At 35.4% G+C, this 23,900-nt stretch overlaps 1 protein-coding gene across 8 annotated transcripts in view; it reads left to right on the top strand.

Moving 5' to 3' along the window:
- The window catches only part of Rnf111 (ring finger protein 111), a 126,884-nt gene that overhangs the window by 34,556 nt on the left and 68,428 nt on the right, over positions 1-23,900 (top strand). Inside the window, exon 1 of one of the 8 annotated variants that reach the window (XM_013359763.4) lies at positions 22,032-22,432. The exons of 6 other annotated variants lie outside the window; for them this stretch is intronic. The gene's annotated coding sequence lies outside the window, so the exon portion shown is untranslated. Of the gene's footprint in view, positions 1-22,031; positions 22,433-22,639; positions 22,768-23,900 lie in introns of those variants that run through there. One more of the 8 variants, XM_021727017.3, reaches the window with a different exon arrangement.

The raw sequence follows: 23,900 nt of genomic DNA, 5'->3' as shown, positions 1-23,900 counted from the left end.
AGTGGGAGAGAGAATTTTTTAATATTTATTTTTTAGTTCTTGGCAGACACAACATCTTTGTTTGTATGTGGTGCTGAGGATCGAACCCGGGCTGCACGCATGCCAGGCGAGCACGCTACCACTGGAGCCACATCCCCAGCCCCCAACCATGTTTTTTGATAAAACCAACTTGGTCACCATGTATTATCCATATCTTGTATATCACTGGATTTGTTAAGAGGCAGGGTCTCTTAACAGATTTGTTGAGTTTTGCCCATAACTATTATTTATTTGTTTATTTAGGTACTGGTAATTGCATCCAGGGGCATTTAACCATTGTGGTACGTCCCTGGCCCCTTTTATTTTTCATTTTGAGACAGAGTCTCGCTAAGTTGCTTAGAGTCTCACCAAATTGCTGAAGCTGGCTTTGAACTTGTGATCTTCCTGCTCAGTCTCCCCGAGTCTCTGGGATTACAGGTGTGCATCACCATGCCTATCTTGCCTGTATTTTCTTTCTTTTTTTAAAAAATACCTTTATTTTACTTATTTATTTTTTATGTGGTGCTAAGAATCAAACCCAGTGCCTCGCACATGCTAGGCAAGCGCTCTACTAACTGAGCCACAAACACAGCCCCTTGCCTGTATTTTCATGAGTGGTATTGCTCTAGATCTTTTTTCCACTTTATATTTTTGCCTGACTTTGGTTTTAGGATATGTTGTCCCCAGGAATTGAGATGCATTCATTCTATTTCCTAGAAGAGTTAGTGTGGAATTTGTGTTCATTCTTCCTTAAATATTTTATAAAATTCACCAGGAAATGATATGGGCCACAAATTAAAAAAAAAAAACTGAATTTATTTATGGAAATTGCTGTCCTCTGTGTCTTTCCTAACACTGGCAGTCCATGTCTTGTCATTTTTTAAAAATCCTTACTCGGTCTGGGTGGTGGTTCATCTGTGCTGTCAACCTTCTTGGGCAGTTAGCTTTGGTCTCCCTGTTCATCTATTGTATTTGCTTTCTGGGTCATTCATTTCTACTTTTTTTTTTTTAAATCTGAAACATGAAAATTTTATTTTTGTTTTCCAAGGAAGAATTCATGTTATGAATATGCATTATACAAAGTACATAATTAACACCCAGAGTGTACAAAGTACACATCACACAATGTATACACAAAGTTTACATTATACAGTACTGACTTCTGTGGGAGCTATTGCTCCATATCAATTGAACCCCTTCAAAACGAGTTAATCAGCAGAGAAGTGCTTCACTAACTTTCTCCAAAACTTCTGTAATAAGTCACACTGATTACTTTTTTTTGCCACCTCCTCTCTCTGTCTCCAATTTCCCTTTTCTGGTTGTTCATATTAATATACTAATATGTGTTTCTAAAAATACACATCATCATCCAGATCAACTTCACATATTCTTCCCAACAGGTAATTCTTTAGGGCAATATTGTCACTGATAAAGGGTTTTGCTTTCTTCTTTCTCCTTTTCATTTGCTTTGTTAATTCAGCCTACATGCCTTGTTTTATTGTTTCCTTTCTTCTGTTTGCTTTTGGTTTAATTTGCTCTAGTAATTTTTTAATGTGGAAGCTTAGGTCACTGATGTTAAAGCTTTCTTTTTTTCCAATATAAATATTTGATGCTATAAGTTTTCTTGAGAACATGCTTTAATAGCATCCCACAAATTTTAAATAGATGTGGTTTTATGTTCATCCAGTTAAAAATATTTTAAAATTTCTTTGATCTTCCTTGATCCATTAGTTATTTATAAGTGCTGTTTAATTTCCAGTTATTTGGGCAAGGTTTTCCAATTATCTTTAAGTTATCTAATTGAATTCAATCATTCTAAATTTATTAAGATTTGTTTTATGCCTCAGAATGCAGGATAGTTTGGTAAATGTCCCACATTCCTTATTGATGAAAATAGTATTATGTTGTTATTGGACATAGATCAAGTTGATTAATACTGACTTTTCAGGGTTTCCATATCCTTGCTGATTTTTAAAATATATTTGTTCTGTTAATTATAAATAGCAGAGTGTTAAAATCCTCTAACACTAATTATATATGTATTTCTTATTTAAATTCCTTTTTTATTAACATATTTTAAATCTCTTATGAAATGAATACACATCTAAAATTGCTATTGTCTATGAATTTGTCCCCTTTCTCATTATGAAATGAATTTCTTCTTCAATAGTATAATTTGCTTCTCTGAATTCTAATTATCACATATAGCCATTTCAAGTTTCTTTCCATTAGTATAAGTATAGTATATCTGCTTTCATCCTTTTACTTTTATCCTAACCATCTTTAAGTTTAGAGTAGAATTTTTTTTTGTATGCAGCCTATAATTGGGCCTTGCTTTTCTATCCATTCTGACAATCTCTATCTTTTAAAAAGAGTATTTAGAACATAGACATTTAAAACAAATGTACTATATGATTGGGCTTAAGTCTACCATCTTTTGCTTATCTATGTTTGGTGCTGGAGATTGAGCTCGGGATCTCTTACATGCAAGGCATATATTCTATCATTGAGATACAGTGCCAGCACCTATTTCATTTTCTTTTTATCCCATATAGTCTTCTATCTGTCCTATCTGTCCTTTGTTCTTCTTTCCCTGAAATCTTTTGATTGATTTTTAGTATTCCATTTTACCTCCTTTATTGTCTTGGCAGCTATTGCTTTTATTTTTGTATTTTTACTGGTTGATGTAGGGTTTACAGTATGAATATTTAAAATCACAGTCTACCTTCAAATAATATTAAAACACTACATAAACAGAATAAGAACTATTAAGCAAACTTTTACTTTTTGTTGGGGGGCGTATGGGGGATAGAACTCAGGGACACTCAACCATTGAGCCACATCCCCAGTCCTATTTTGTATTTTATTTAGAGACAGGGTCTCACTGAGTTGCTTAGTGCCTCATTTTGTAGAGGCTGGTTTTGAACTTGTGGGCCTCCTGCCTCAGCCTCCCAAGCTGCTGGGATTATAGGCATGCACACTATGCCCAGCAAACTTCTTTTTATCTCCTATCCTTTGTCATATGTTTAACTTGAATGTATAATAAGCTATATGATATGTTGGTAATATGATTTTTGGTTTTTTGGTGCTAGTGATTGAACATAGGACCTTGTACATGCTAAGCACTCACTCCACCATTGAGCTACATTCCCAACCTTATTTATTTTCTTAATAAGTTGCTACTGTCTCCCTGTGTTTCACAGGTTGACCTCAAACTCTTGGGCTCAAGCAACCTTCCTGCCTTATCCTCCCAAGGAGCTGGGACTACAGGCATGTGCCATTTCACCCATAACTACTAGTACTTTAGATAGCAAATATCTTTTTAAAGAAAAAATTTTAAATATTTTATATTTGTCCTTCTATTTATCATATGTCATGCTCTTCATTTCTTTATGCATATTCAAGATTCTGTCTGGTATCATTTATCTTCCACCTAAAGGATGACATGAATGTCTCTTAGAGCACTGTCTTACAAGATGATGTCTTCTCTCATCTTTCACATATCTGCAAAAGTTTTTATTTTTCCTTAATTCTGTGGGAGAGATTTTTCTGGGTATAAAATTCTTAAATTGCATTTTTTTTCCCTTTCAGTACTTTAAAGATACAATCCCTTCTGCTACTTGGCTTGCATTTTTTTTTTTAAAAGAGAATATTTATTTATTTATTTATTTATTTATTTTACTGAATCTAGTGTTCTTTACCACTGAACTTCATACCAACTTTTTAAAAATTTGATCTAATTTGTTATACAAGACAGCAGAATGCATTTCAGTTTATAGTACAATTTTTCATTTCTCTGGTTGAACATAAAGTAGAGTCACACCATTTGTGTCTTTATACATGTACCCAGGGTTACGATGTTCATCTCATTCCACCATCTTTCCTGCCCCCATGTCCCCTCCACTCTCTTCTCTCCCCTTTGGCCTATCCAAAGTTTCTCCATTCCTCCCATGCTCCCCCACCCCACCCCCATATGGATCAGCATCCACTTATGAGAGAAAACATCCCACCTTTGGGTTTTGGGGATTGGCTTACTTTACTTAGCATGATATTCTCCTGCTCCATCCATTTACCTGCAAATGCCATGATTTTATTTTCTTTTAATGCAGAGTAATATTCCACTGTATATATATACCACAGTTTCTTTATCCATTCATGTATTGAAGGGCATCTATGTTGGTTCTACAGTTTAGCTATAAACATTGATGTGGCTGTGTCACTGTAGTGTGCTGTTTTTAAGTCCTTTGGGTATAAACCTAGGAGTGGGATACCTGGATCAAATGGTGGTTCCATCCAAGTTTTCTAAAGAATCCCATACTGCTTTCCAAATTGTTTGCAACAGTTTGCAGTTCCACCAGCAATGTAAGAATGTGCCTTTTTCCTCACATCCTTGCCAACACTTGTTGCTTATATTCTTAATAATTGCCACTCTGACTGGAGTGAGATGAAATCATAAGGGTAGTTTTGATTTGATTTCTCTAATTGCTAAAGATGTTGAATAGGTTTTTACATATTTGTCAATCAATTGTATTTCTTCTGAGAAGTGTCTATTCAGTACCTTAGCCCATTTATTGACTGGGTTATTTGTTGTTTTGGTGTTAAGTTTTTTGAGTACCTTATATATCCTGGAGATTAGTGCTCTATCTGATGTGCAAGTGGTAAAAATTTGTAGGCTCTCTATTCACCTTAGTGTTTTTTTTTTTTTTCTGAGAAGAAACTTTTCAGTTTGAAACCATCCCATTTATTCATTCTTGATTTTCTTTCTTTCACTATAGGAGTCTTGTTAAGGCAGTTGGGGCCTAGTCTGACATGATGAAGATTTAGGCCTGCTTTTTCTTCAATTAGGTGCAGGGTTTCTGGTCTAATTCCTAATCCTTGATCCACTTTGAGTTGAGTTTTGTTCATGATGAGAGATAAGGGCTTAATTTCATATTGCTGCATATGGATTTCTAGTTTTCCCAGCACCATTTGTTGAAGAGGCTATCTTTTCTTCTCCAATGTATATTTTTGGCACCTTTGTCTAGTATGAGATAACTGTATTTATGTGGGTTTGTCTCTGTGTCCTCTATTCTGTGCCATTGGTCTACCAGTCTATGTTGCTGCCAATACCATGCTATTTTTGTTACTGTTGCTCTGCAGTATAGTTTAAGGTCTGGTATTGTGATGCCACCTGCTTCACTCTTCTTGCTAAGGATTGCTTTGGCTGAGTCTCTAATGTTTTCAGATGAATTTCATGATTGCTATTTCTATGTCTATAAGGAATATCATTGGGATTTTGATTGGAACTGCATTTAAATTGAATTTAAATGGGGGCTGGGGATGTGGCTCAAGCGGTAGCGTGCTCGCCTGGCATGCGTGCGGCCCGGGTTCGATCCTCAGTACCACATACCAACAAAGATATTGTGTCTGCCGAGAACTAAAAAATAAAATATTAAAAATTATCTCTCTCTTTCTCTCTCTCTCTCTCTCTCTCTCTCTCTCTCTCTCTCTCTCTCTCTCTCCCCCCCTCACTCTCTCTTTAAAAAAAAATTGAATTTAAATGGTTATCTTGACAATATTAATTCTGCCTATTCAAGAACAAGGTAGATCTTTCCATCTTCTAAGGTCTTCTTTAATTTCTTTTTTTTAATGTTCTGTAGTTTTCATCGAAGAGGTCTTTCACCTCTTTTGTTGATTCTTTTGTTGATTCCCAAGTACTTTATTTTTTTTTGAGGCTATTGTAAATGGGGTTGCTTTCCTAGTTTCTCTATCAGAGGATTTATTACTGATATACAGAAATGCATTTGATTTATGGGTATTGGTTTTATATCCTGCTACTTTGCTGAATTCATTTATTAGTTCTAGAAGTTTTCTGATAGAATTTTTCAGATCTTCTAAGTATAGATTCATGTTGTTGGCAAATAGTGATAGTTTGAGTTCTTCTTTTCCTATCCATATCCCTTTAATTTCTTTTATCTATCTAATTGCTCTGGCCAGATTTTCAAAGACTGTGTTAAATAAGAGTGGTGAAAGAGGACATCCCTGTTGTGTTCCAGTTTTTAGAGGGAATGCTTTCAACTTTTCTCCCATTTAGAATGATGTTGACCTTGGTCTTAATATATGTATTATATATGTTATTTTTTTTTTGGTGGGGGTACTGGGGTTTGAACTCGAGGATACTCAACCACTGATCCACATCCCAGCCCTATTTTGTATTTTATTTAGAGACAGGGTCTCACTGAGTTGCTTAGTGCCTTGCCATTGCTGAGGCTGGCTTTGAACTCATGGTCCTCCTGTCTCAGCTTCCTGAGCCACTGGAATTAGAGGCAAGCACTTCCGTGCCTGGCTATACCTAGTTTTTATAGTGTTTTAAACGTGAAGGGGTGCTGTATTTTTTTTTTTTTTGCATCTTTTGAGATAGATGCTTTTTTCCTGCATCTATTGAGATGATCATATGATTCTTACCTTTAAGTCTATTGATGTGATGAATTACATTTATTGATTTCTGTATGTTGAACCAACCTTGCATCCCTGGGATTAAACCCTACTTGATCATGGTGTACTATATTTTTAATATGTTTTTTTTTTGTATTTGATTTGCCAGAATTTTACTGAGAATTTTTGCATCTATGTTCATTAGAGATATAGGTCTGAAGTCTTTTTTCTTGGATGTGTCTTTGTCTGGTTTGGGAACCAGGTGATAATTGGCCTCATAGGATGAGTTTGGAAGTGTTTCCTCTTTATTTATTTCAAGGAATAATTTGAGGAGTGTTGGTATTCTTCTTTGAAGGTCTTGTAGAATTCAGCTGTAAATCCATCTGGTCCTGAGCTTTTCTTGTTTGGTAGGCTTTTGATGATGTCTTCTATTTCATTATTAAAATTGATCTGTTTAACTTGTGTGTACTGTTCTGATTCAGTCTGGGTAAATCATATGACTCTAGAGATTTGGCAATGCCTTTGATATTTTCTATTTTATTGGAGTACAGATTTTCAAAATAATTTCTAATTATCTTCTGTATTTCTGTAGTGTCTGTCATGATATTTTCTTTCTCATCATGGTTTTAGTAATTGGAGTTTTCTCTCTCCTTCTCTTTGTTGTCATGGATAAGGGTTTATCAATTTTATTTATTTTTCAAAGAACCAACTTTTCGTTTTGTCAATCTTTCCAATTGTTTCTTTTGTTTCAATTTCACTGATTTCAACTCTGATTTTAATTATTTTCTATCTTTTACTTTTGTTGTTGATTTGTCCTTCTTTTTCTAGGGCTTTAGTTCACTTATTTGACTTTTTCTTCTTTGAAGGAATAAACTCCATGAACTTTCCTCTTAGTACAGTCTTCATAGTGCCCAGAGGTTTTGATATGTTGTATCATTATTTTTATTTATCTGTAAGAATTTTTTAATATCCTCTTTGGTGTCTTTTGCAACCCATTGTTCATTTAATAGCATATTATTTAGTCTCCAGGTGTTGGAGTAGCTTCTATTTTTAATTTTATCATTGATTTCTAATTTCATTCCATTATGATCTGATAGAATGCAGGGTAGTATCTCTACTTTTTTGTGTTTTGCTAAGAGTTGCTTTATGGCATATATATGGTCTGTTTTAGAGAAGAATCCATGTGCTTCTGAGAAGAAAGGGTATTCGCTTGTTGAAGGATGAAATATTTTATGTATACAGTTAAGTCTAAGTTATTGATTGTATTATTGAATTCTATAGTTTCTTTGTTTAGCTTTTGTTTAAAAGATCTATCCAGTGGTGAAAGAGGTGTGTTTAAGTTACCTAGTATTATTGTGTTGTCATCAGTTTGACTCTTGAAATTGAGAAGAGTTTGATGAAAGTAGATGCCCCTTTGTTTGGGGCATATATATTTATAATTGTTATGTCTTGTTGATGTGTGGTTCCTTTAAGCAGTATGAAATATCCTTCTTTATTCCTTTTGATTAACTTTGACTTGAAATCTGCTTTATTTGATATGAGGATGGAAACTCCTGCTTGCTTACACAGTCCATATGAGTGGTATGTTTTTTTCCCAATCTTTCACCTTCAGTCTATGGATGTCATTTCCTAGGAGTCTCTTGAAGGCAGCATATTGTTGGGTCTTTTTTTTTTTTTAATCCAATCTGTCAATCTGTGTCTTTTGATTGATGAGTTTAGGCCATTAACATTTAGGGTTATTACTGAGACATTATTGTATTCCCAGTCATTTTCATTTATTTTTGGTTTTTAAATTGACTTGGTTTCTCCTTTGATTGTTTTTTTCTTTAGTGTAATATCTTCCTTTGCTAATTTTCATTGTTGTTTTTGGTTTCCTCCCCATGGAATATTTTGCTGAGGATGTTCTATAGTTCAGGCTTTCTAGTTGTAAATTCTTTTAACTTTTGTTTATCATGGAAGGTTTTTATTTTGTCATCAAATCTAAAGCTTAATTTTGCTGGATATAAGGTTCTTGGTTGGCATCCATTTTATTTCGGAGCTTTGGGGGTCTGGGTTGAGAAATCTACAGAGATCATAATTGGTTTCCCTTTGTATATAATCTGATTCCTTTCCCTTGGTGGCTTTTAAAATTCTGTCCTTATTTTGTATGCTAGACATTTTCATTATAATGTGCCTTGGTATAGATCTGTTGTGGTTTTGTACATTTGGTGTCCTGTAAACCTTTTTTATTTGATTTTACAATTTATTCTTCATGTTTGGAAAATTTTCTGATATTATTTCATTGAATAGATTGTTCATTAATTTGGTTTATAACTCTTTGCCTTCCTCTATCCCAATAATTCTTAAATTCAATCTTTTCATGTTAAGCCATAATTCTTTTTTAAAAAAATATTTATTTTTTAGTTGTAGTTGGACACAATATCTTTATTTCACTTATTTATTTTTATGTGGAACTAAGGATTGAACCTAGGGTCTAATACATGTGAGATGATGAGTGCTCTACTGCTGAGCCACAACCCAGCCCTAAACCATAATTCTTGAATGTTCTACTACTGGTTTCTTACCATCTTCACTGTGTGGTCAACTTTATTTTCAAGATTGTATATTTTATCTTTATTGTCTAAGGTTCTGTCTTCCACGTGTTGGTGATGCTTTCTATTGAATTTTTCATTTTGTTTATTGTTTCTTTCATTTCAGGATTTCTGTTTTTTGTTTGTTTGTTTGTTTAGAATCTCTATCTCCTTATTGAAGTAATCCTTTGCTTCCTGTATTTTCGTAGCTCTTTATTGAAATGATCTTTTACTACCTAAATTTGCTCTCTTATATCATCCTTTAATTTGCAGAACATTTTAATTATGTTCATCCTGAACTCCTTCAAGGACTTGACTCTATGCACTCACATGTTCTGATGTTTTCCCCATTCCAGCTGATGGAAAAAGAAATGTATTCAGCATTGTGTGAGCTTTGGAGATGCTATGCAAACCTATACATTTTCAAGGAAAATCAAAGAGAGATATTGCCAACAACAGGTCACTACCAAATGATATGTAACATTATAGGTAACATGATGAACAACAGATTGTTCATTATGTAAAAATGAAATCATCTTGCAAGAAAGTTTGAAGGTGCAGAAAGATATGAAGGTCAAAGAAAGTGATAATTATGGGAACAAATCTAAATCATATTGACTATAAAAATAGAGAGGTATGCAACATAATAATAATGAATTGTAGGATTTAAATATTGTAGAATCACAATATTTGACAAAATATATTAGGGATCAGAGAAATACAAACTAAAACTTTGGAGATAACATTGATCTTAATGATCACAGTAATTGAATGAATAATACCTGTAAAATCATTGACACATAGGTAAAAATATAATTCTGTACATCTTGGGCTTAGGGTTCTTATGAGTCATTAAATGGAAATGTAGACTAGGCAATTGAACATATACGTCTGGTGCAAAGAAAGACTTGTGCAAAAATATAAAACTTTGAGATATCAACATATTTGTGAAGTAGCATATGAAATGACTTAGGGAGAGACAACTAAAGGAGTGAGGACTAAAAGGGGGACCCTAAGTCTAAACCTTGAAGGCAGGACATCTAGAATTAAATTATGATGGACTAAATAATTCATGGCTACATTTTTATTGAAGATAACTAAATAAATCAAAATTATCTATAAATCAAAAAATCATGAAATAGCTTGTAATTTAGGGCAGAATGTCAAGACAAGATACGGTATAGGACTGGGCCCCAGAGATGAGCCATTAAGAAACATGTACCAGGCTGGGGTTGTGGCTCAGCGGTACAGTGCTCGCTTCACATGTGCGAGTCCCTAGGTTCGATCCTCAGCACCACATAAAAATAAATAAGTGAAATAAAGGTATTGTGTCCAACTACAACTAAAAAATAAATATTAATAAAGGAAACTACCAATCCTGGGGAGACAAATGATAAACTAAACTGCACTTTTAGTAGTCTTGCTGGGCTGAAGAAACTAGGATTTTGGAATATGAGGATTAGCCCCCAAGGATGGCCACTTACCTCCCAACTTTGGACATGCCTTGAAGTTCTATCATCTGAAAGGATATGGATTGCAGTCTTCTCTCACACCAAGTGATGGTGCAGAAAATTAGAGTCCACTCCTGCTCTGCTAACCAATTTGAGCACCTGGTGTAACCAAAAACCCTACTCTCATCCTCAACGCCAATCCAGTAACAAAGACAAGATCTTGAGAAAAAGGAAAAAGAAAGTTTATTGCTTTGCTAGCAAAGAAGAAACACAGGGACTCCTGTCCCAAAGGTTGTGATTCTGCCTGTCTGTAGAAACAGGGGGCTTTTATAAAGGTGATTTAGAGAAAGCGAGATTAGGGAGGAGATCAGAAAGGAGAAGTTTAGAGAAAAGAAGATCAGGAAGGAGAAGTTTAGGGAAAAGAAGATTGGGAAAAAGGAAAAAAAAAACCATGTAAGTTTCAAAGATACAAGGGGTATAGTCAAAGCATCAGTGAATCCCTGTTACACTAGCAGATACAAATCAGTCTTCTCTGGAGGAAGTTAACATCATGACAGCTCTAGAATGATGTCTATAAAGTAATTTCAAGCACTATGTCCTGAACTCAAAGATAAAGAGGCTCACAAGGAGACAAGAAGCCCGTGAGTCAGAATTAGCAGCAAAAACATATAAATACTCACAAGGACTTCAGAAATTGGAATTGTCAGACACAAACCGTGTAAAACAATTGTGATACCTGTGTTCAAGGGACAGAATCAAGCTTACAAATTGCAGCAGAGGACTGTGAACTATAAAATTAAAAAGCACCGTAGATTTGAGGGAAAATAAGAAAGTTCAAAAGTGATAAAACATTGGATTTTAAAAAATGGGATCAATAGATTAGTCACAACTGAGAGAAAATTGGGTGGCTAAAATAATATAAAATTCAGGAAAAACTATCCAGAATGAAGCAAAGAATAATTTAATAATAGATAATATAAAGACTAGATAGAGTGGTAGTTCAGGGTGCTTGGCTAGCATGTATGAGGCCCCAGGTTCAATTCCCACCCCCCAAAATGTTATATAGTATATAAGGGTAAGAGATATACTAGATACAATAAGAAGGTCTAACATGTTTAATTGAAATGTTATGGAAAAAAGAATGGATCTGAGACAATATTTTGAAGATAATGTCTGATAGTCCATTGATTCAAGAATGATATATTTATGGGCTGGCATTGTGGCTCAGTGGTAGCCCACTCGCCTAGCAAGTGTGAGGCCCTGGGTTCGATCCTCAGCACCACATAAAAACAAATAAAGGTATTGTGTCCAACTAAAACTAAAAAATAAATATTAAAAAAGAATAATATATTTATTCTGCTATAAAGCCCATGCAGAATAAAAATAAAATAAATACATCAAAGTAAAGCTTTAGTAGATCAAGACAAAGAGCAAAGTCTTAAGATAACCAGAAAAAAGGTTAACTTTGAAGAAGCTACAGTTAAACTTAAAATAGGCTTCTCAGTGATGGCAGAGGCTTCAACAGACTGTGACTTACACCTTCAAGAAGTACAGGGAAATACTGCCACTCTAGAAATACTTCAGTAGTGAGAGCCAATCCTTAAGTTTCAAGAAACATCAAAATGAGATATTTCCAACAATAGGTAACTACCAAATGATATTCTGGAAGTTGTTCATCATGTAAAAAAATTAATAATCTTGCAAGAAAGATAAGAGGTGCAGAAAGTCATGAAGACCAAAGAAAGTGATAATTATGATGAGAACAAATCTAAATCACATTGACTGTGAAAATAGTGGGGTATGCAACGTAATAATGTTTTGTGAGATTTAAATGTTATAGGCCTGGGTTGTAGCTCAGTGGTAGAGTGCTTGCCTAGCATGTATGAGGCACTAGGTTTGATTTTCAACACTGCATACAAATAAATAAATGTCCATTGACTACTAAATATTAAATAAAGAGACTGTCTAAAAAATGTTATAGAATCACAATATTTGACATATAAGTGGTGAGAGTATAGGTATATGTGTTAAATGCTGCTAACTAATTTATTTGAGATAAGATCTTTCATATTCCTTTATTTTCATATTCCTTTTCTTGGACAAAAGTTTGCTAACTATATTTTGATTTATTTTTTTCAGCCTTTCTATTGAATTTTAATTTCATAAAACATAATTTAAATTTTTAAGCACTCTTTCTTGCTTTTTTATAATATCATTTCCCTGATATAAGAATGCAGTATCATTTTTAGTTTCTGAATATATGAGGTTAAAAATATTTTCCCCCTATTTGATGATATCTTCATTCTTTATAATAATTTTAAAAATGTTTATCTTGGTCCTTCATATGTTACAGGTTTTGCTCAAATATTTGGCATTTCTTGGTTGTCAATAAATATTTACAAATGCTGTAATATAAAAACTGAGCGTTAAGTCTGAGTAAAAGGGCGCTGCCCACTGCCAGGCAGGTATGGGCAGGTGGGGCCTATTAGTGATAGAATGGGAAATATTCATTGCAGCTTGTCACACCAGCTACTCTAGTTCTCAACTAGTTCAATCTGTTTCTTTGCAGAACAAACTCTCTGCCCCTGTTTTTATCCTAGGACTTGAAAGAACTTCTAGATGCCTAAAGAGAGGCAGAGAGGAAGGTGGAGAGGTCTGTCCTAGAGAGACTTACAATTGCTCTCTTTTTATTTCACTTTTTTGCCTCCCTTACCTTTGGCCTGAGTTCCTATCCTCTCTTGATTCTGCAAGGTAGAATCACTTGCTTGTTGATGCAGCCTAATCTGACAATAGGTTATGGTATAGCTCTTTGTCACTCAGCTAAATAGTCACACGTTCTCTGATTTCTATTTTTCAGACATTTGATGGAATAAATTGCTTGCAAATATGACCTCCCATTTTCTTGTTGTTTTGGATTTGTACCTTTTTAATCCCTTTATTATTTTTAAGGTGATGTTGGTAATGATAAACACATGTGACTAGCCTCATCTTTTAATGAAGGGGAAATTTAGTAAAAATATTTTCTGTATGAAAATCCTCTTAAATGTACATTTTTAAAAGAAAAAAATCCCTAAATCTCAGCTCTTTTTACATATTCTGCAAAATCAACTTAATGTTGAGATGTTTAAGAAATTTTGATTCAGTAGGTGGCACTCTTTCCTAATTTAACCCAATCCTAAATTAGCGTTTGAAGGGTTCAGAGTGGAAAGCTTTTATTATCTGTATGATTCATATAAATAAGTTTTCAGAGTTTGGTCATTAACTTTAATCAATTGATTAAAAGTCAAGAAAGCCAAATGAGGTGGTACACACCTATAACCCCAGCAATTTGGGAGACTGAGGCAGGAAGATAGAAAGTTCAAGACCAACCTCAGCAATTTAGTGAGACCCATTCTCAAAATAAAATTTAAAAAGGGCTGGGGCTGGGCATGGTGGTGCATGCACGCCTGTAATCCCAGTGGCTTGGGAGGCTGAGGCAGGAGGATCAAGAGTTCAAAGCCAGCCTCAGCAAAAGTGAGACACTAAGCAATTCAGTGAGAACCCTGTCTTTAAAATTCAAAATAGGGCTGGGGATGTGGCTCAGTGGTCGAGTGCCCCTCAATTCAATCCCCAGTATCAAAAGAAAAAAATAAAAAGGGCTAGGGATGTAGCTCAGTGTGAAAGCACCCTGGGTTCAGCCCCCAGTACAAAAAAAAAAAAAATCAACTAAAATCTCAAATAATTTAAATTGATTAAAAACTAATTACAATCTCCAAAGTATCTTTCCAAATTTCTAAAACATTAGCGTAATAGTAACTTATTGCTCTTATCAAAAGTTAAAAATAGGGGCTGAGGATGTGGCTCAAGCGGTAGCGTGCTCGCCTGGCATGCGTGCGGCCCGGGTTCGATCCTCAGCACCACATACCAACTAAGATGTTGTGTCCGCCAAGAACTAAAAAATAAATATTAAAAAAAAAAATTCTCTCTCACTCTCTTTAAAAAAAAAAAAAAAGTTAAAAATCAGGATCCCAGAGTACTAATGGCATTCAGATCCAAGTTGTCAAGTAAAAAATCTGCTTTTAGTACATGGAGCAGTTTCATTTCATTCTCTTCTTTCTTCTTCTATGTGGTTATTTCTGAATACTTTCCAAATATATTAGTCTTTTAAAGCTACTAATAATTTTTAAACAAAGCACAGTCTCTGCAATCCTGTAATCCCAAATCACAGACAAGATACACTTTATGCAATTAAATTAATACTAAGGCAGCTGAGTGAAACTCTTAATGTTTCTGGAAAATTCTGCATGACCCATAAATAATGAAAAGCAAATACACAGAAGCATATTTACTTCCTATTTTGAATTTGCAAAAAGTCAAGCAGTATATAAATCACACTTGAAATTAGAATACTTCCAATTTCCACATAACTTAATTAATTCTCAAGCAAAACAAAATTTTAGAACTATAAAGGACTTTGGAGAGGCTATCCAGTTTAACTTTTTAACAATCGGAAACTTGTGGATTTTTTCCTTGTTGCTGACAAAGTTGAACACTTCAGAAATTATGAATTTCAAAAATAGTATTGTGAAATCATTCCAGAAGAATTAAAGCAATAATGTAAAATTTCAATGGTAAGTCTGTGATTAACTTAGACTATAAAAATACTTGTGATTAACAATAAGTTTTTTTCTGAGAGTGATTTCTCAGTTGGTACTCCTCAATTGTGATTCTAGCCATATATCGCCAATGATTGATGATGGCTTTCTCTTTCATCTTTCTAGTTTTATTATTATTATTTTAAATAAACAACTTCTAGATGGACATATAATACCTTTATTTTTATTTGTTAGTTTTATGTGGTGCTGAGGATTGAACCCAGTGCCTCATGCGTGCAAGGTAAGCGCTCTGCCACTGAGCCACAACCCCAGCCCCCTAGTTTTATTTTTAAAATATACTTTCATGGAATTAGATGGCCTCAAACATGCCCATAACTTGACCTAATAACCAGAAACATTTTAGGATACCTAAGATTTCAAATGGTCATCTGCAAAATTCCAGAAATTCTGTGCCCTTCATTAGACCATAATTTGTTACTTCAGTTATTCAGGAACTGAGCCGTACAGATAGCACATTGATAATTTAAATATATTTTGAAGGTTGCATTCCAAATAAATTAGAGAATCATACATATTGATAATATTTGATAAATATTTATCAAAATTGTATATTGAAATTATCCTCATACCAAATAGCTCCTCACATTTTTCAAATCTATGATTCCACTGACTTTGAAACAGTTTAAAAGAAATAAAGGCTATTGACTACCTTTTCCCTCTGTCTCTCCCTCTTTGTACAATAAAGATTATACGGTACTATACATAGTTCATAAGCTAAACATCATCTCTGTTTACAGTAATGTAAACTGAAATCACATTTATATATAAACAAAATTTTAACAAGGAGCTGAGCTACTTTAACCAAATGAACAGTTATGAAATTGATTGAATTATTTCAGTTTCAATTTTCAGTGATATCTTTGTACATCAATAAGAAAGCAAAATGTGAATTACTAAGTATTCTCACTAGTACATCTCTGAGAATCCTTTTAATTCTTTCCAAAGCAGAGGAAATAGTTTAGTAAATACTTTCAATGAGTATTTCCCTCTCTCATTGCATTAAATCTTCAAACTTTGCTTGGTTTTCTTCAATTTGCTTCCTTTTTTCACGAAGCTGACTATTGCAAAGTTTATGCAGTTGTGAAATATGCAATGGATTGTGTGTATCCCAGTCTTCCCTTCTGACTTTGATAATTTGTAGACGTTTTCTTTTTTTCCTGTTTATTTTAGGTGATTCATTAATTCAGTTCAGTATTTCCATTTTTAGATATAACTTCTCAGATCCCTGCTTGGCAGATAGTTAGTCACTGCTGGCCCATGTATGCAGGCCAATTTAGTAATCATTATTTTATTGCAGTTTCAGGAAAGCAGAATTTGCCTTGAGTATATTTGAGTAATCCTGATCTTTCCACAAGTAACTAAAGTTAATTTTCAGAGATTTCAAGTGATTGTATTAAGATTAAGTATTTGTAAATGGGTGTGGTGGGTCTGAGGCAGGGGGATCACAAATTCAAAGCCAGCCTCAGCAAAATCAAGGTCCTAAATATCTAGGTACAAAAAAAAAAATTGTGGTTTCTTTTTTTGGGGGGAGTAGGCGGAGGGTACCAGGGATTGAAATCAAGGGCACTTGACCACTGAGCCACATCCCCAGCCCTATTTTGATTTTATTTAGAGACAAGGCCTCATTAAGTTGCTTTGTACCTCGAAGTTGCAGAGGCTGGCTTTGAACTTGTAGTTCTCCTGCCTTAACCTCCTGAGCTTCTGGGATTACAGCCACCATGGCTGGCGAATTTGTGGTTTCTTAGTGGCAAAATTGAGAATGGAACCCCAATCTCCTTCAGTACGGTTCAATAAATATTTATTGAATGCTATTTTTCTACCAAATAGATAAAGATATTTTCTTTGATTTTAGTGCTTCGGAAGAGACAGGTGTGTATGTAAATAAGTATAATACTTATAGTAGAAGTGTACACAGAGAAGTGTACAGAAATGGAAGTAATTATTTCAGGAAGGGGGAAAGAGGCAAGGAAATGCCTCTGGGAAGACTTAGAGGAATGGGTAAGTTTATTAAGCAGGGCTGAGGCTGTAGCTTGGAGCACCTTCCTTGCCTGGGAGAGGGGATCTTGGGTTCAAATCACTAGTACCAAAAACAACAACAACAACAACAACAAAACTTTTTAAGCAGATGATAGATGGATGGAATGTAAAGGAAAGGGGAAGGTATTTTGAGACAAAAGGGACAGTAGGTGCAAAGGCAGAGCAATGGAAAAAAAAGAGACACATATTTAGCAGAGAGGGTGAAACTTGAATCCTCTTGGTATGTTGAAGGAAAATATCCAATAGAAAAAGAAAGGTAAAAGATAATGGAAATAAAAGTAGGCTTACCTGAGTGAGCATTGAGATTGAAAGTTCAGATGAAAAAATTAGCTTTGAATAGAAGAGATATCTCTTCTTCTGAAATAGGTAAGAAGGGATTGTACAAACAGAATTTGGTTTGTTAGCTTCCAAGGGCAAATCCAAGGGTTGCATTGGAATAATACTTTAAAAAAATTAGACAAGTAAGAGTTTGAGAAGTCCACTGAAGTCTAAGCAGGGCAGGGGCAGGATGGTGGGAAGAGGTGGTATGAAATGACCCTGGAATATTCTGGATTTTGAAATACTTTATTTGCTAATCTAAGGATTTAGGACTTTAACCTGAAGGTGATGAAAGGTCATTGAATGATAAACAATTTGGTGTCTCAGTTTCTGCCACACCCTCACAGTGGTTTAAGTTTGAATTAATGGTGGTGTGACCAAAAGAAGCATAGCAATCAGGAAACAATTATATGTGATTGCTATCTCCCACCCCCTTGCAATCTCAATCCACTCCTTTTCTGCTCTGGATCTACTGCCTTATATTTGTTGTTTTGCCTGCCATTATGTCAATAACTATTGTAATTTTTTATCATTCTCTGCTGAGTTATTAACAAGCCTTCTCTCTAGGTAGATGGTTCTATCTCATGTTTCAGAGGAAATCAAGATCTTTAAAGGGAGTAAACTCTTGATTTCTTCCCCACTGATACCATACCTGAAGCTAACAAATCTAATTCTGTTTGTACAATCACTTCTTCCTTCATATTCACTAGCTCTTGTACTATCCAAGGCAAATTCTTCCATATGATCTTTGAATCTCATTTCTTCTGCTCCTACAGCAATTTTTCTACAATGAGTATCCCTATATTTACCTCTCTTCTTCTACTCATTCTTTCACTTTAGCATGACAAGAGGATTTAAATATCACTCTTCTTGACTCAAAGTTCTCGTAGGTATGTCCCCCTTTTTCATTTACTACCAATTGCACAGAATGGTACTAGTCCTTGACTCACTACACTGTTTATTTATTTCTATACTAGGACTTCTCAACTGAGATATTACTGACATTTTGGTCCAACTGATTCTTTGTTGTGGGGCACTGTTATATGCATTGTGGAATATTTAGCACATTCCTTTAGATATCAGCAGCATTTCCTTGGTTGTGATAATTAAAAATATCTCCAGTTTGTCAAACAATCCCTGGGAATCAAAATCACCCCTAGCTGAGAAACCCTGTTTTAAAATATTTAAGACAATGAATGTACTCTTGTTTACATATATCCTTATTGATAAATTAACAGATATTTCATGAGTGTTTGGTTACCCAATTCACTGTTGAAACTCTTTCCCCCTTTGACTTATTTTCTGTATCTCTTTGTTATTATTTTTTTTTCCCTCTTGTTCTGGCCCATCATCCATCTCCTCCTGGAATTTATTTTCATTATAAACCTATAAAATATAAGACTTCTCTGGGTAACTGTCTCCTTTTACTATACTTTGGGTGACCTCATAAAAATTATTGCTTCAATTATAACATGTAAAGGAGTCTAAATCTCTAGCTTTAATCCAGTGCTCCCTCCTGACCTCCAGACCCATATGTCCAACAACCTGCTGGAATCTCCACTTTGGGAAAATCAAATTATACTTGTCCAAAAAAGACAGGTCCCATCTCCAACCTAAAGTCCCATGAACCCCACAAGTTGAGTTTTGCCATACAGTCTTTTTCTTGAATGGCATCACCACTCCACTATTTACCTGTCATCATAAATCTGGAAGCCTCTGACATTCTTTCTCCTTCTCCGTATATACAATTAATCATCTAGTATTCCTATTTTTTGTATCTTTCTGTTTCTTCTCATTCTCCTTTCTACAATTCTCATAATTTTTATCTATCATTCATTTGGTCTCCCTCTACTATTCTTTCCCGGCTCTGACCCGTCTCCTATTCTGCTTACATAATGGCATCTGTAATAGTCATATTTGATTGTTATTGCTGATTCATTTCTTTAATGACTTTTCATAGTTTTAAGTAAAAAAAGTTAACTTCTTACCCTAAGCCAAAAAAAGCCTTATTTGATCCATTTATATCTGATTTTCTTCCCTCATTTCTTGATTTTTCCACATGACACATTCAGTAGATTTTCATAGATAATTTCACTCATGCTTTTTCAGATACAGAAGATCATATCTTAGCATATATTGATCTTTCTGCCTAGAATATTATTTTTCTTTTGATTTTATTTAACTGCCTTCTCTCATGATGGAAAATTTAGTTCAAACATCACTTCCTGTAGATTTGTCTATAGTGTCCCATCTTTGTGTTCTCTGAGAAAGAACTACCATATCATCTTAACCCTTCCACATTATAGTGTAAATAATGGATTTACTTTCTGGATTTTGTAAAAACACTGGAAGTAGGGTGGCTATACTATATTTAGTACTTTCTGGGTCTCACATAATGTCTAACACAGTAAGTGCTTGATAAATGTTTTCTGAACAAATAAACATTAAAGATACTAAAAGGCCTGGATGGATGAAGAATATGTGGAGGAATAGAGGGATTTGATGTATTTCAGAGGCAAAATTGGAAGGGTTTTATTGATTGATTAGAGGTAGGAAGCAGGAAAGAAAAGTCATAGATGACTTTTGGATTTCTAGTTTGGATAACCTGGTGCTATTGACTGAGACAGGAAAGAATAAGTTTAATAAAGAATAAGTTTAATAAGTTTTAGGATAGGATGTAAATGCAATAAATCTATATTTATTCATATCCATATACTTATGGGTAGGAAGTATTAGAAATGGCTAAGCTCAATAGATATATAAGGTAAGCTACAAATATGATTAATCTTCTAGTAGCCATATTATTTAAAAAAACAAGTGAAATTAATTTTTGACAATTTTTTTATTTAATCCAGGCTTTCATCTCTACTATTAGCATTTTGGGCCAGGGAATTCTTTGTTGTGGAGGCTTATCATGTAAGGGTAGAATGTTTTGCAGCATATCTGGCCTCTATCAAATTGATGTTCATAGCTACCCCATCATCCTTGAGTTGTGGCAATCAAAAATATGGCCAAATGTCATTTAACGTCCCCTGGGGAGTGGGGAGGAATAATCCCATCTTGAGAAAACTAATTTAACTCAATACATTCCAAATATTATTTCAAGATGTAATCAATATTAAATGGCATTAAAAATTTCACAATTCTTTTAGTGTACCTTTTGTAATTGAATACACTTTTCACTTAAGGTGAAAATAAAGGGGCCAAAGAAACCAATATTTGGCTCTTACCCTCTAAGTTAGCCTGAACCCAGGACAGGGGAAAAGGCTTTGCAACTCCCGTCCACATAACCTCCTGATAAGGGAGATTAATGAGACCAATGGAGAACAGAAAGCCAATGAGTGTACATGCTGCAAAACAGGAGGGTCTTAAGTGAAAAGGATGATGGGGTAGCTATGAACATCAATTTGATTCTTGGGGAACCTTGTGAGCAGCATTTTAGCTCTGTAGTGTCATCTGCATTAGGATGGGTCAAGGTCTTGCTGACCATATGGCTTCCCTTGGAGGCATCAGGCATGTCTCCTTTTTAAATGACCCTCCTGTTTTGCAGCATGTACACTCATTGGCTTTCTGTCTTCTTATTGAGGATACAAGTCAAGAATTTTATGAAAAAAGGCTAGAATTGGAAATAAGGCTTGAGAGGTCATTAGGCTCTAGCAGTTAAAATCATGAAAATAGATGATACAGGTGAAATATGATATTTAGAGACCACAAGAGGATTGAGGAAAATCCTGGTCCAATGTGCTTCCAGTTTCCCCTTGTTTATAAATTTAAAATATTTTCTTCATTGAATAATATGGAGAACATAAGTACTGAGAAAGATAAGCTGATGCAAAAGGAGAGAATTAATGTTTATGGAATGTGAAATTGGTAAGCAATGTTTGGAGCATTATGTAAATTGTTACATGAGATAAGAACATTTTGAGGCAAATAATGTTATCCCGATTTATTGGAGATTTATGAAAGTTTAATAAATCAGACAGCTGCTAAGGGATATCACTGAGTTTTTGAAGGGAAGTCTGTCTGACTTATGTCAGAATATATGTACCGTCCCTACAACGTCCTGGTGGACATAACGAAACGTTTGCTATTTAACTGATTTTCATAATACAATTAAGAAGCCTCCTACGACTGTACAGCCAGAGTTCCCAGGATATTTATTACCACCTTTAACCCAATTTCGGAAGCAAATTCACAACACTGAGATGTGATCTTCATGTCATTAGCACGTAATGATGATTTGGGTTTCATTCATTGTGAAAGACATTAAACCATTTTTTTGTTGTAAGTGTACGTTAGTTAATTTTGTAGTTGTAATTTTTAGTTAGGAAAAACTTAATCAAGATACAGTCAAAATTATGCTGAAATACTGAACGCATAATCGTTTAAGAAAATAAAATAATGAGCTTTATAACACCGGTTGGTTTCAACAGATTGTTAAAACGACTACAAAGGGGCAGGGCCGGGGAAAGGGGGCGTGGCCGTCAGAAACAATCTGAGCAAGCGCAGAAAGAAACAGCTGTTAATGGAGGCGTGAAGGCTGGTGCGCTGTTGCTTTCCGAACTGTCGTAAAGGCCCCCAAGTGTCGCGCTCGCCCTGTAGGAGAGGGATTGGTTAGGCGGCGGCGGCAGCAGGGTAGGAGAGCGGCATCGGCGACGGTGATGGTGGCGAGGTGTTCTGTGTGCGCAGCATAGAAACACCCGCAGTTTCGGAGAGGGAGTTCCTGTGGGACCACATTAAGCACTCGGAACCCAAGCTGGGTTAGCCTGGGCCGAGTCCAGACGCTGCCGCACGTACAGTTCTGGTGGCGGTGACAGACGCTGCGCTTGACTACAAGGGCCTCTCAGGCTGAGTTCTGAGGCGCAGATCGCTGGCTCTCGACGCATCCTCTTCCCCTCCTTACCTTTCCTGTCTTCCTTCCTGGATCTGTGCTTCCCGGACCCTGGGAAGAGGGTGGCTAATGATTAAGGTGAGGGAAACAGGGGGGAGGGGAGCGGCTGAGGCCGCGCGTGCGCGCAACGGGGGAGGGGCCGGCCCGGAGGGGAGAAAGAGGAAGGGCTGCGGCCGCGGAAGACTGGGGTCGGCGACCGGCCGCTGCCTGCTGTCTCTGTAGTGACTCAGGGTTCCGTCTCAGCAGAAGATTTAATTGTGTTTGGGTAAAGCTTTTGCCTCCCGACACACCCACAGCCTACAGTGCTGGGTTGGGGGCGACGGGATTTCTTTCCCGGTTCGCCTCTCGCTAGTCTCGGGATGGGGGCTGAGGACTGAGGCGTGGGGGTTCGATTTGACAATGGAGTGATGAAGGTAACCCGGACCCGGGGACTTGGAGGGCGCTAGGTCAGTCCTGACGGTTAGGGAGTTGCCTTCTTCTATGATCAAGGAAACGTAGTCGGCCGAATAGCAGAGACATAGACGCGTCAGATTTTGTGTGGAGTTGGTTTGTTGGTCATTAAAAAAAGAAAAATATTTCTAGTATTGCCTAAAATAATTTATCAGACAGTAGCAGTGCCGTAGTGGGAATATTTGTTCTGTACTGCAGCAGTAAAGGTTTGCCCCCATAGTTCTTAAATAGGTTATAGTAGCGCCTTACAGATATTTCTTAACGCAAGTGTAAGTTTTAGAGTTTAAAAAAATACCAGGAAGTGTAAGATATTCATTTAATTTGTTCATGTTTGTGGTGTGGAGTGACTCCATTGTATTGTTGTAAGCTTTCCTGTTTCTTGATTTATATGCAGTATGAATTTAGTACTCTGAGTAGTAATGTGCAAGCGGACATAGACTTCCTTGTAGGAGTTCTTACAGATGTTGAACCTGATAATCCAAACTTTATTTCATTTGGTTTTGTTTTTCTCTTATTTTAAGGATTTCTACAACTAAAAAGAACAGACTGAGAAAAAGATAAGCTAAGGTTCCATTTCCTTTCCCATTGTGTGTATGTACTTGTGTGTCATTGCTTGCAAAAGCTTGAATGTGATTTTGAGATTATATAGAAATTCTTTCCGTAATACTGGTTTTACTTAGTTTTTTTTTTTTTTTTTTTTTTGGTGTGTGAAGATCTCCGTTTGATAGTTTGTTACCTTATATTTTTTAGTAAAAATGTTCATGTCAGTTGAATAACTGTTAAACAATAATTTTTGGTTACATCTGTGAGGCAAAAGAAATGAGAAGGAAGCCCTTTTATTCTGAAAATAATTTAAATTTATTTAAGCTTTGAATTATTTTACTTTGATCAATCTTACCATTTAACCTTGAACAAATGACTTTATCATCTATTGCTCATTTGTTTGACACTTATGATTTACAGTATTAGTCAGGAATTATCCAGGGTGTTCATGAATTGGGCTGAACAATATTTTAGAAACAATTATGAAGAGTCTCCTTGATTATCAGAGGTACTAGCTTATGTGTGTGGATCTTTCTGTCTCTTTCCCTTTTGG

This window comes from Ictidomys tridecemlineatus, chromosome 5 (assembly GCF_052094955.1).
Source record: "Ictidomys tridecemlineatus isolate mIctTri1 chromosome 5, mIctTri1.hap1, whole genome shotgun sequence".
NCBI lineage: Eukaryota > Metazoa > Chordata > Mammalia > Rodentia > Sciuridae > Ictidomys > Ictidomys tridecemlineatus.
The sequence above is the reverse complement of the archived record's forward strand: the minus strand, read 5'-3'. Positions and strand labels throughout refer to the sequence as shown.